Source organism: Teleopsis dalmanni, chromosome 1 (genome assembly GCF_002237135.1).
Source record: "Teleopsis dalmanni isolate 2A chromosome 1, ASM223713v2, whole genome shotgun sequence".
NCBI classification, from domain to species: domain Eukaryota; kingdom Metazoa; phylum Arthropoda; class Insecta; order Diptera; family Diopsidae; genus Teleopsis; species Teleopsis dalmanni.
The window spans coordinates 178975741-178985883 of record NC_051846.1 but is presented as its reverse complement, the minus strand read 5'-3'; the positions used below and the strand labels follow the sequence as shown (position 1 = coordinate 178985883).

The following is a 10143-nucleotide window of genomic DNA, read 5'->3' as shown; positions in this document are numbered from 1 at the left end:
AAAAAAAATACTTCCAAAAAACCACTGATAATGGTTCAGTCAAACATTCAATTAATTAAAATAATAAAAGTTTTGTTGTTGCATATATATATGTATATATTTAATAAGTGACAATAAGGTCATGTTAAATGTTTGTTAGAATTAGAAGGGAATGATCTATTATATCCTACTTAAGCCTGGTGCTGGAATTAATTTGGTGCTTTACTGCTCCCAACTCGAGTTCTTGAATGAAATAATTAAAGATAATCTACCAGAGTTGGTCAATAAAAAAGGAAATAGTTTCCATCATGACAATGACAGACCACACATATCTTTGATAAATCAGAACAAATTGATATAATTGTTAAAAAATAAACTAGTTTGCGTTTTGAACCAATATTATTAATGAAAAAGATTAAATAAGAAATTATACAGTTTTGTAAAAGCAAGTAATGAGCCAATTTCAAAATTTATGCTATTACACAGTCTAATATATAATAATAATATATATATATACAGTCTAACTATATATTCAAGGGTTCGATTACATCTCACTTAGTTGAGTGCATTTCAGTACCTTTTTACAATGACTCTTGTGTTAGAAACTTTTTTTCTACGGCTATAGGACAAATATAACCTCTAGTCTGGAAGTGTAAAAATAAGCTTACCTCTGACCAACATAAACCCAATTTATATTATGTTCTGTTGTTACTGGAAACACCTTTGTGAGCATTGCAAATATGAGGTATTATTCTCAAGTCAATAAATTCAAAAGAACTTATCAATAATGATCTTGCAGAAATGTAAAATAAATGGTATTTCTTTGGATGTCTTTGACGTCTTTGAGGAAAAATAATTTACAAAAAATTCTAATCATGATTAATAAGCAGTAAAATAGAATCAGATGATCAATACGGTATGATAAAGAAAATACAGACCCCAAAAGTAGAGCTCAACAAGAACCAGACGGAAAGCCCTATCACAATATGTGAGACAATGCTTCATATCAAAGTTTATAGAAATCCTACATGTATATATATATTCGAAATGCAATCTGACATCCTCATTAATGTTACAAAAAGAGCTTACCAAATTACATCGGTGTGTGATTTAAGTGTTCTACAGTGACTTCAAAGTTTCAAGTTGACAGCAAAATTATTATTTTAAAAGAAGGTTCTTGTTAAATGATGTTTTACAACATTCAAACGATTCTTAATCTCGAAAGGTCGATTGCGATCTGGATACGAATGGATACTGTGATCCTTTGAGGCAATAGTCTCAAATGTTTATGCAAAGACCTTCTAAAGTTTAAAATTATGCCCGGTCTTTGATATTTTGCAATAGAGATACTTTGATCATTGTGCATTGTACGTTGTCACCGTCCTTACTACGTAGTTAAAATGTAAGTTGTTTATCTTCCATATCAGTTTCTGTCATTAAAGCATATATCGGTGTTAAAATGTACAATTGAAGAATTCGCTCAATAAAATACTTTTAATATTTGCCAACTTCCTCGTTATTCCAAACTTAGGCTCCATTCAACATTCAAACTGCTCTATAAGTTGCTAAGAACAGATATTTTAGCCCAGGAATTTTAGATAGAGCTGTTCTATCCATATATGGTCTGGTGGTTTGAAATTAATATACCGATTCGAAATACTAATTCAATGTATTATACTGTATATTTTATTGGAACACTATAGCATATATTGTTGAAAAGTAAACACTTCTCTTGAAGAAGGTTTGTAGTGAAAACCAAAAAATTTAGCCATCCTGTTAAAGTATCGACAACTGGAAGAAATATCTAACTCTTAATCATCAACTAAATCAAATGACCTAAACAGCCTTCTTACAGTGCAGGGAAAATTATATTAATTAAACTCACTTAAAGAAGAAGAAATTATGAAATGTCTGGTTTTTGTGTTTTCATATCTTCATTAAAAATTTGAATACATTACCAACGACTTCAATGGATTGTGTTTGATATTCAGGTATGATCTGCTATAAATTCCATCAATGAAATAGCAGAATACTGCTAATCTGTTGAAAATTTGGCATCATGGTTCATAGTGTGATGAGGCTATATAAGACAAAACGATTTTAATCGTAGCTATCGTGATGTGAATACAGAATAAACATGGTAATATAATTCATTTATAATAACATTATTACATATCATATTTAATTCATATTTATATCATTCATAATTATCATCATTTAGGAAATAATTTCCACATTTTCTAATAGTCGTATCTGCTTCCAGACAAAGATAAAATTCTGTCTTCCCGAAGAGATATATCTTATAAAGATGATAATGCTCCATGATCCTTGCCGTTGGTTTGAGTACAAAAGAGCTCTTCTTTTCGCCCGTTACTCGGGGTGTCATGACAACCGTGAACTCTTTGAATTACTATCTATCTTTTGTATACACATTTGCTATAATTTCATTGGATGTACAAGAGAAACTCTTTTTTTTCTTATTATGTTTATAACTAAAAGTATTCATATTATAAGTCATGAGCTCAAGATACTCCTTTATAACCTCATGATGACTCATTTGTAAGTAACACAAATATTAACGCTTTTGAAGTAATCGATAAGATACATGTAGTAGGTACTTTCAAAAAGTATTCTTATATTGTATGATTAAGGAATATCGATACTATATGTATTAGTATTACAAGTCGTACTCTATAATGGCGAGAGCTGTTCTGAGCTGCAATAAAATCAAAACTTGTGAAAAATGAGAGACCCTGATTATTCAAATGATAAATAAATTACTATTGTTTCCATCGACATCATTAATTAATTCATTACTTTTTGCCATTTCAACATGAGTCGATATTGGTGTGGTTTAGAGAATTGTAAAATCATTGGCCCATATTCTTTCAAGTATTCTATCAGTCGAAAAATCAATTTATTGTTTCTATAAACATTCATACATATTATTAACATTACATTTCTCTATATCAACATGACTGAATGTTGATCTGCTTTAAGAAATGGCGGAATCATCTGTCGTTTTTTGATAATTTTTCGTCTGTTCAAAGCTCAGAATTTAGAACAGCGCTTCAGAACCATGACTTACAGCTTTTTGTTCTCCATTTAAATATCATTAACATGCAATAGGTTGGGTTTTAATAAGATTGCGCAAAATGCCGCATAACTCACGACATAATCAAATTATATGTCCTTTTGCAAGGGACATAGTTTAAAGTATTTGCTGGGAGTCCACGATAGTGCGATCTTATCACGCCAAATTATTTATTATGAGGTTATGTGAAATCGTTAATCTAATCAGAGAAACCTGACATATGACCCAAGACCAAAAGAATAGTAGAATAGAATAGTATGCTTAATATTGAAGTTGCAGACTTAGCATTTTATTCCCTTCAGTCACAGTGCACATATTCCCAAAGTCATGTTAAAACATTGATAATAATATGAGATTATTTTTTTCAAGAGACTTAAGTACCATAAGTATAAAAACACTAAAAAACCATATAAAATATAAAGAAAGAATATAAAGACTATAAAGAACTTAAATAAGTTACAATATTATTAATTTAATTTAAATGATAATTCAACTTCCAACAATGAATGGCAAACTTTTAGTCATTGCCGTTTTTATGAATCCTTTTAAGACCTTTTGCTATAAAAGTGGCATATCCTGCAAAAAGAAAAAAAGATGAACAAAAAACTCTAAAAGCAAAGCCTGATTGTCCTCATTAGTCTCAGGAGAATTATCTTAATGTAAAAAATCTTCGGATGACTTCTCACAAACAATAAACATAAATCGTTAAACACAAGAACTTCAAATAAAAAACAAAGCCAAAACAAATAACAAAATAAAAAAAAATTATATTGAAAAGAAATATACATATATTATGTATTGAGATATATATAAATAATCCTGACACAAAATAGGGCATAAGCTTTATTTCCACTTCAGTAAGATTTCCCGGTGGACTCATATACAAAATGTTGCACTTGTGGATTGAACTTGTAGGGAAAAATAATAGAAGAAAAAAAAATACGGTCATGTTGATAGTAGTTACGTTTGATGTACGGTTTTAAGAAGTGCGGTTGACAGCTTCAAGGATATAAGGACATTTTGTACTTACATATTATTATCATTGATATTTAATGCGCTTTGATGTCAGCACTTTTACAAGGTAATCCAGGTCCTTGCAAAAGCAAATACTATTTAATTAAAATACTTAAAAACTTAAAGTTCTACTGCTCCTTCACTTCACGATTCCTGCATTTAAATTGAACTCGGCATTCATTCGATGAAAGGAACTCAATAAGATTTGGCACAATGTTTATTATTGTAAAATTTTAAACGTAACTAAATGATGGAAACTTTTCTGTTTGTTAAGTTAATTTAATTAAATATCTCTGATTGTTTTTTTTTTTTTTGTTTTTCTATTAAACTTAATTAGAAGTTCATTTCAGATGTATTATCCTTACTGACGGCACACCCGTGTTTACATCAAATTACGCCGGATTTTGCTTCTACTATGAAAAGTTGCTGCTCTCAAGTCAGAGAATTCTTATTGTTCTTATTGGTTTTGGCACAAAGTTTTATTTAAAAATATTTTTATTTTATAATTAAAAGTTATCGTCTGTATTACACAATAGTTTTTGCTTAATGTCCTTATAGTATTTTTATTTCTTTTAAAAACATTTCAACACTTTTTGCGGAGTCAACTTTACCGTTGAGACAACTTGAAGCTCCAAGGACCGCACGCGAACTGCTGAATTCTGTGAAATTCCTTTGCTTTAAGTGTGCATGATAACAAGTCGAGTCCTGTAGACTTTGTAGAGTGGAAGTCCTTCATTGCATGCTCACGCATGAACGGACAAGCGAAAGCATTGTGAAAGTTTCTGAGCAGCATTTCTGAGGAAATGGTGAAAGCTTTCTTTATTTGTTTACATGCCGCTCTCGACATTTTGGATTACTCAATTCATAACTGTCACATGCACAAGAGAAAGGTAAACACTTGTCCGTCCACTTGTTTTGTTTATAAGGACTTTGTTTACGTACCACACTTGAGCGCGAGCAAAAAAGGACATGTTGCATTTGCGTTTAACGCCACGTGACAGCACTAAAACCATGTGGCAATTGGGAGTGGTTAAACGGCACATAAAGGCAGAAGAAAAGTAAAGCGCTGATAATCCTGGATGGCTCGTTCTGTGTCACATTCAACTTTTATCACACAATTTATTTATTTGTTTAGCATTTAATAAGGTTCAGTGTGTTCGTGCACGTATTTAAAGGCAATAAAAAAATTAAATTACCGAAAGCTCACCCACAATTACATCCTGCGCCGGCTATAATTAGGAAGCACTTAAGTATTTGTGAACACGCAATATTTAGGCTAAAAGCCATTTAGATACATCATAATTTCTGGTCGTAGATTCGGATTAGTTTTGGATTAAAAAACAAAAACAAATAAAAACATTTATTCGAAATGTATGGATTTTAATTCAATTTCTTATTTTTGGTTGAATATATAAGTTAGTTGGTACTATGTTATATCTAAGGGTATGGCGTAAGCATATGTAAATGTATCGAGAGAAATAAAACCTTTAAGAACCTCCTTGAGTCTTTTACAAAGCTTAAGACAGATTTCAATGAGAAATTCCAGAAATTCCAAAAGATCCTTAAAGAAAAGGCCCCTAAAATAGAAAAAGCTAAAACTGGGAAAAAACAGTTGCGAGGCACTTTTAAAGTAGCTGGTACAAAATACCTTAAAGAGGAAATTGTAGGATGCTGCTTTTATGGTAAAATAATAGGACGTGGTTTCCGTGATTTAGTATTTTGATTAATTCTATTGGAAAGATTTTTGTTGATATACCTTATAAAAATCAAGTAAAATTTAAAATAAATATAATAAAATATAATAAATAAATAAAATAAATAAACAAAATAAATAAATAAAATAAATATATAAAATAAATAAATAAATAAAAAATATATAAATAAAATAAATCAATAAAATACATAAATGAAAAAAATAAAACAGAATAAAATAAAATTTATAAATAAAATAAATAAATAAAATGAAATATAATAAAATATAATAAAATAAAATAAATAAATAAAATAAACGAAAAAATAAATAAATAAAATAAAATAAATAAATAAAATAAAATAAAATAAAATAAAATAAAATAAAATAAAATAAAATAAAATAAATAAATAAACAAATAAAATAAATAAAAATAAAATAAAATAAAATAAAATAAAATAAAATAAAATAAAATAAAATAAAATAAAATAAAATAAAATAAAATAAATTTAAAATAAAATAAAAATAAATTAAAATAAAATGAAATGAAATGAAATGAAATCAAATAAAATTAAATAAAATGAAATAAAATCAAATAAAATGCTTTGAAATGAGGGGCTAGAGGGGCTCAATGGAAGCATTATATTTATCTATAGTGCTATAATGCATTATATTTATATAATACATTATAACTGGTAAATAACACACCAATATTTTATTGGGCCTATTTACACTATCATGAACGTAACATAAACATGAACTTGAAAACCGGTTACGAATAGATGAGAGAGGGAAAAAAGTGTGATGTGAGTTCATGAATTTCACGCAATGAAAATTGCTGCGTTTCTTTAGCTTGACACTCATACATATGCAATGTTATGTTTATGTTCACCTTTTAATATTAAATACGAATCGTTCACTCAATTTCTATGGTGTGCACTACTACACACAGGCATTTTATACGTTTACACAAAACAAAACAAATTTCACGCTCATGAGAGTTTATGATAGTATAAACTGAACTGACAGTTCATGTTGCCGTCAAGTTCATCTCACGTTCATGATAGTAAATAGACCCATTGACAGTATCTGAAAACCCAAATATAAAATATGTTCAGTAATGTTTTCACTGCATACGATGCAGAATAGTTTATATATTCGGGTTTGAACTCAAAGTCTATGCTGTTTATGCCATCTGCTAGTTTGTTTCTTTTGATAACACTATGCCCAGGAACTTAACAAACAAACCACCATGTGAGACTTAATGGTCAATAGTGAAGGTAGACATTTGTTTTCAATTGCTATCATTACTACTTAATTTTCTTCAGAGATTGTCATATTCGTTAGTATCATGTGATACTAACTTATATCATTCTGAAAAATATTGCAGGAATTAGTGATGCGGTACGGTTGCCTTTAACCGTGCCTTCTACAAAAGTTTTTATCTGTCACATAATATCCCACATGGCTGTTTTGGAATTAACTCCGCATTGATTATTAATGTTTGCTGTAAATATTTTATAGATTAAATATTCGTAAAAATTTTTACACTACAAGTTATGTTATAAGTCTTACTGTAAGATTAATTTCCAGACATTTATTGGTAAGTGTATGTTTAGTAGACAATAAGGCATACAAGAGTATGTTGTAGAATATGTATTCATATACATATTGTTTTCACCCCTTAAATTCAAAACACATCGTTAACCGTATTAATAAATTGTAAGATTATTTTATCCCTAAACCATAGAGATTGTTAATATTGAAGAAACCCACCTCAAGTGGTTTGTAGTGCCACTACCACTACAACCCTTAATGATTTTGCATCAATCAACCCTTATACAGTTTGACATTTACTGTTGATGTTCTCTAGTTCGTTTCCTCACTTAATTTTTATCGAAAAGCTAAAATGAGCTTTAAGTTAGCAAAAAGCTTTGATTCTAACTTTTGCTAAAAGCTTTTATTAATTCCGAAAAAGGCTATTTCATATCATGAAATAAGAAAATATTTCCTGATGTCAAATTGAGTGACACATCTTCTAATGTATTATTGTATTGTCGATAATATCTCACAAAATTTATCGAATTATCATGATAAGTTTAAGGTTTTAATAATAACTAAAAGTTGTAATAAAAAGCTTTTTTCTTACAAACTTGCTTTCAATATATCCAGAAATAAAACCAAATGGTTGTTTTGAAAGCATTACATTTTTATTTTCAGAAATTTCCATATCATGAAAAAATTTTAGAAACACAAGACTTTCATAGATTTGTTCCAATTATTTAACATCCTACACCAAACTTAAGGAAATGGATACCGTGAAACACATTATACCCTTCTTACACTTCGACTTTTTGAATATTTATGCGTATATTACCATAAACAACACAGTTACAATATTACTTCAAAGGCACATACACCTTGGAAGAACAAGTCAACTAAGCTCTAGAGGCACAAAGGCATAATAACTATTAAGACACGACAGGTGGTTTAACGTCGCCTGGGTCCAAAATAGTTACTAAAATTAAAATACATAAGGATATTTTATATGAAAAAAATATCGAAATCAAGGTATAATAACTATTAGGACACGACAGGTGGTTTCACGTCGACTGGGTCCAAAATAGTTGCTAAAATCAAAATATATAAGGATATTTCATATGAAAGAAATATCGAAATCAAGGCATAATAATTATTAAGACACGACAGGTGGACTGTGTCCAAAATAATTTCAAAAAGTTATATATTTATAAGGATAAAAAACAAAAAATATCCTTAGGAAGGAATAATTACTAGATAATACTGAGACACGACAGGTGGTATCACGTCGACTGTGTCGAAAGTAATTCTCTGTAATACGCAAAGGAGACCGACTATAACGGAAATCTCCAAACGAAGGCGTAGTTGTAGTAAAAATATTTGAATACGACAGGAGGTCTCACACCAACGATAAGATCGGAAGAATACAAAACCAGGGGCTTGAAAGAGGAAGATCTATCAAGGACATTCAAGCACTGAAACTTCTCACGAGACATCTTTATTTAATTATTAAATTTTTTACACTTTCGAAAAAAAAAAACATTCAAATTTCGTTTATATATACATATATATTTATTTTATTTTTCTTTGAAACAAAAGGTTAATTTGTTTTACTATATTAAATATAAATTTAAAATTTATGAATTCTGAAATAAAGCATTACGTAAATAAAGAAATTGAAATAAAACTACAACACTTTGAATATTCTGATCACAATCTATAAATTTATTGTGACGACGCTGGTGAGACAGACCAAGCTAATATTTTTACAATAAACTGAATTGTTTATATTAACACTTTAAGGCAGTTATGCCACACTATTTTGACAGCTTTGCATGTCATATATATACTTATTGTATTAAAAAAATGCTACAGAAAAGCATTAATGTGCTAGTTTTGTATCTAAATTCTCATGGGTAATATCTAAGGGTCAGGTTATTTGGTGTCATGCGCACTGTTGCCACATGTGATACTTTAGTATCAAAATTGGTATTTTTCTTTCCGTTTGGTACTCTGGTACTCGTTTTTAGAAAATAGTGCTCTTTTGAAGCGCCAACTTTATTATATACATTATTATATTATCCAATTAAATTTATTTATTTATTTAGATGCAACTGTGCACTATGAAACTAATATAATTTTATGTTTTGATTTAGTAAAAATATTGGAGCTACAAAAAGTAAAAGAAAATTTTGAATCGGAATGGAGCTTAAGACCTTGTATAATGTAATGGTATACAAAGAATTATTTGTTAAAAAATATATGCACTATGTATGGTCAGCAAAAAATAGTCCGATTATTGAGGTAATAAAATTGTTATGGATAAAAAGAATTGTACTGTTCCATATCTTCTGTACGTTTTATATATTTTGTATTTTCTTATTAACACAATAGAAAAAAGTTAGACCTTTTTTTACAGAAATGGTACCATTTTGAACTAATTTTGGCACAGACAAAAATTTTCAAGTGGCAACCGTGGTCATGGGCTTGTCAAAATCAAAATTGATATCCTTTTATATTGAAGTTTGTATATTTAGTGATAAAACAAAAGCTTACTCGGGGTTAAGATTTCCGAACGGTAACTTTACAAATATTGGAATAAAATCTCCTAGTAGTGATTTCCATTATATAGTATATATAGTGTATGACAAATGAACAAGCTATTATTTCCACACTAAATTTAATTGTTTATATTAACATTTTAAGGCAGTTATGCCGCATTATTTAAACTTCTTTGCTTGTCTTATATATACTTTTTGTAATATAAAAATGCTATAGAAAAGCATTAATGTACTAGTTTTGCATCTAAATTGTTATGGGTGATATC

General features: G+C 28.9%; 1 protein-coding gene across 1 annotated transcript in view; it reads right to left on the bottom strand.

The window, feature by feature from the left end:
• Positions 1-4315, bottom strand: part of LOC119666810 (mucin-2-like) — a 167467-nt gene extending 163152 nt beyond the window's left edge. Inside the window, exon 1 of the mRNA XM_038076090.1 lies at positions 4104-4315. The gene's annotated coding sequence lies outside the window, so the exon portion shown is untranslated. The remainder of the gene's footprint in view (positions 1-4103) is intronic.
• Between the last annotated feature and the right edge of the window lie 5828 nt (positions 4316-10143).